Here is a 4,370-nt window from a genome sequence, read left to right as displayed (position 1 = left end):
TCTTTTCTTTTTGATAAGTCTGGCCAGGGGTTTATCAATCTTGTTAATTCTTTCAAAGAACCAGCTCCTAGTTTCGTTGATCTGTTCTGCTGTTCTTTTGGTTTCTATTTCATTGATTTCTGCTCTGATCTTTATTATTTCTCTCCTCCTGCTGGGTTTAGGCTTTATTTGTGTTCTTTCTCCAGCTCCTTTAGGTGTAGGGTTAGGTTGTGTACTTGAGACCTTTCTTGTTTCTTGAGAAAGGCTTGTATTGCTATATACTTTCCTCTCAGGACTGCCTTTGCTGCATCTCAAAGATTTTGAATAGTTGTGTTTTCATTTTCATTGGTTTCCATGAATTTTTTTAATTCTTCTTTAATTTCCTGCTTGACCCATTTATTCTTTAGTAGGATGCTCTTTAGCCTCCATGTATTTCTTTCCGACTTCCCTCTTGTGATTGAGTTCTAGTTTCAAAGCATTGTGGTCTGAAAATAGGCAGGGAATGATCCTTTTGATACTGGTTGAGACCTGATTTGTGACCTAGGATGTGATCTATTCTGGAGAATGTTCCATGGGCACTAGAGAAGAATGTGTATTCCGTTGCTTTGGGATGGAATGTTCTGAATATGTCTGTGATGTCCATTTGGTCCAGTGTTTCATTTAAGGTCTTTATTTCCTTGTTGATCTTTTGCTTAGATGATCTGTCCATTTTAGTGAGGGGGGTGTTAAAGTGCCCCACTATTACTGTATTGCTCTCAATGTGTTTCTTTGTTTTTGTTATTAATTGCCTTATGTAATTGGCTGCTCCCATGTTAGGGGCATAGATATTTACAATTGTTAGATCTTCTTGTTGGATAGACCCTTTAAGTAGGATATAGTGTCCTTCCTCATCTCTTATTACAGTCTTTGGTTTAAAATCTAATTTGATATAAGGATTGCCACCCTAGTTTTCTTTTGGTGTCCATTAGCATGGTAAATGGTTTTCCACCCCCTCACTTTCAATCTGGGGGTGTCTTTGGTTCTAAAATGAGTCTCTTGCAGACAGCATATCGATGGGTCTTGTTTTTTAATCCAGTCTGATAGCCTGTGTCTTTTGATTGGGGCATTGAGCCCATTTACATTCAGGGTAACTATTGAAAGATAGGAATTTAGTGCCATTGTATTGCCTGTAAGGTGACTGTTACTGTATATTGTCTGTGTTCCTTTCTGGTCTATGTTGCTTTTAGGGTCTCTCTTTGCCTAGAGGACCCCTTTCAAGATTTCTTGTAGGGCTGGTTTTGTGTTTGCAAATTCCTTTAGTTTTTGTTTGTCCTGGAAGCTTTTTATCTCTCCTGCTATTTTCAATGACAGCCTGGCTGGATATAGTATTCTTGGCTGTATATTTTTCTCATTTAGTGCTCTGAATATATCCTGCCAGTCCTTTCTGGCCTGCCAGGTCTCTGTGGGTAGGTCTGTTGCCAATCTAATGTTTTGTACCATTATAGGTTACATATCTCTTCTCCCGAGCTGCTTTCAGGATTTTCTCTTTGTCTCTGAGACTCGTAAGTTTTACTATTAGATGTCGGGGTGTTGACCTATTTTTATTGATTTTGAGAGGGGTTCTCTGTGCTTCCTGGATTTTGATGCCTGTTTCCTTCCCCAAATTAGGGAAGTTCTCTGCTATAATTTGCTCCAATATACCTTCTGCCCCTCTCTCTCTTTCTTCTTCTTCTGGGATCCCAATTATTCTAATGTTGTTTCGTCTTATGGTATCGCTTATCTCTCGAATTCTGCCCTCGTGATCCAGTAGTTGTTTATCTCTCTTTTTCTCAGCTTCTTTATTTTCCATCATTTGGTCTTCGATATCACTGATTTTCTCTTCTGCCTCATTTATCCTAGCAGTTAGTGCCCCCATATTTGATTGCACCTCAATAATAGCCTTTTTGATTTCGACTTGTTAGATTTTAGTTCTTTTACTTCTCCAGAAAGGGTTTCTCTAATAACTTCCATGCTTTTTTCCAGCCCAGCTAGTATCTTTAAAGTGATGATTCTGAACTCTAGATCCGACATCGTCCTAATGTCCGTATTGAGTAGGTCCCTGGCAGTCGGTACTACCCCTTGTTCTTTTTGTTGAGGTGATTTTTTCCATCTTGTCATTTTGTCCAGAGGGGAATAGATGAAGAAGAGAACAAAATGCTAATAGGGTAACAACGTTCCCAGAAAATATACTCTAAACAAGTCAGAAAAGACCTGAAGCAGTGGGAAAAGAAAGGGAAAGAGAGAAAAAAGAAAAAGAAAAAAAGAAAAAGATAAAAGTAAAAACAAAAGCAGAGGGCGCCTTGGTGGCTCAGTTGGTTAAGCGACAGCCTTCTGCTCAGGTCATGATCCTGGAGTCCCGGGATCGAGTCCCGCATCGGGCTCCCTGCTCGGCAGGGAGTCTGCTTCTCCCTCTGCCCCTCCCCCGTCTCATGCTCTCTCTATCTCATTCTCTCTCTCAAATAAATAAATAAAATCTTTAAAAAACAAAAAACAAAAGCAGAACAAAACAAAAAAACCCCCAGAATGTTATCAAATATGATCAGGCTGGTATACCAGTGCCAAACACTAGATTTTGGGTGTATTTGGTCTGTTAGAAGAAAGTGCCTCCCAAAATTTTAAAGAAAGAAAAACTTATATATATACAAAAATAAGGGTTGATATGATGAAGGGATGGAATATGACTGTAAAGATGAAAATTATAAAAAAATTTTATAAAAGGAATTGATAAGTTGTTTGAAAAAAGAAAGAAGAGGTTTAAAAAAAAAAAGGGAGTGACTGTGCTCAGGCAGGAGAGTAGAACAAAGCCATACACTAGAGATTTAGGGTATATTTTGATTTGTTAGAAGAAAGTGTATCTCAAAATTTTAAAGAGAGAACAACATATATATATATGACAATTAAGGGTAACTACTATGAAGGGATAGAATGACTCAAAATGAAAAATAAAAAATGTTTTTTAAAAGGATTGATAAGATGTTGTTTGAAAAAGGGAAAAAGAAAAATTCAAAAAAAAGAAAAAAAGACAGTTAAAAAAAATTAACTTTGAAAGACTAAGGAATCATGGTAAAAAAGCCGTGAATTCTATGTGCAGTAGTCCCCTAGCGCTGGAGTTCTGCCGTTCTCATTGATCGGTAAACTTGGTCTTGGCCGGCTGTTCTCGCGGATCTTCTGGGGAGGGGCCTGTTGCCCTGGTTCCCAAATGTCTCTGCCGGAGGCGGAACTGCCCGCCCTTGCCCCCTCCCGCCTAAGTCATCTGCTCGGGTTTGCTCTCCGGGGCTTTTGTTCCCTGCGAGCTTTCCGTCCAGCTTTCGAGGCGGAGAGTGAAAATGGCGGCCTCCCAATCTCCGCCCCGGAGGAGCCGAGAACTCGGGGCCCCGCTCCTCAGTGAGCCCCAGAGAAAAGCCGCCAGTCACTCCCGTCTCCCCGGTCTCCGGCCGCACTCCGTGCTCGCCCGGCCTGTGACCGCGCATTTGTATCTCTGGCCCCCGACCCCGGGTGGAGTCTCCAAACCCAGCAGATCCCTGCGGTGCCCTCCCGCGCGGCTCCTCCCGGGGGAGGAAGGGGAGTCTCCCCGGATCTGCCGCTTGTTGGGTTCCTGCTGGAGGAGCCGTGGCCCGACTGGGCCGCGGATCACGGTCAATGGCGACCCCGAGCTGAGAGCCCGCGCCTGGGCTCCGCCTCCGCAGCCGGCTTCCCTGCTCCGATACCTGGGAGCTCTGCCACACTCAGGCGCCCCCGGTCTTTCTGTGACCCCGAGGGTCCTGAGACCACACTGTCCCGGAGGCTTCCACCCCCCGCTGAGCCACCAGAGTGACGTCCCTCGGCGGAGCAGACTTTTAAAAGTTCCGATTTTGTGCTCCGCGGCTCTATCACTTGCCAGAAGCGGCCGACGGAGGCCCCTCCCCCGCCGTCTATCCTCCCAAATATCGCCTCGGATTCACTTCTCCGCACGTCCTACCTTCCAGAAGTGGTCGCTTTTCTGTTCAGAGAGTTGTTGCTATTCCTTTCTTCGATCTCCTGTTGGGTTTGTAGGTGTTCAGAATGGTTTGATCCCTATCCAGCTGAATTCCTGGGTCCAGACGAAATCCAGGTCTCCTACTCCTCCGCCATCTTGCTCCGCCCCCCGCCACAGCACTCATTTAAAATAAAACTACTTTTGGGTATAACTAGTCTCAGCAATTTCACTTTGGTGAACATATCCTAAGGAAATAGTCATGAATTTATAGGAAACTACTGAAATGATGTTCAGTCTAGTTTTGTGTTACAGTAAAATACTGGAAAATAGGAATAATAAGAAATCAGATCAATTCACTGTTATAGCCACATTACCAAAAAAGTACACCTCCATTAAAAAGATGACAGTTAGGTATTTC

The sequence above is a fragment of the Mirounga angustirostris genome, unplaced genomic scaffold, assembly GCF_029215605.1.
Source record: "Mirounga angustirostris isolate CCGP_5_RB_7025 unplaced genomic scaffold, mMirAng1.0.hap1 SCAF_2, whole genome shotgun sequence".
NCBI lineage: Eukaryota > Metazoa > Chordata > Mammalia > Carnivora > Phocidae > Mirounga > Mirounga angustirostris.
Note: the sequence above shows the minus strand (reverse complement) of the source record.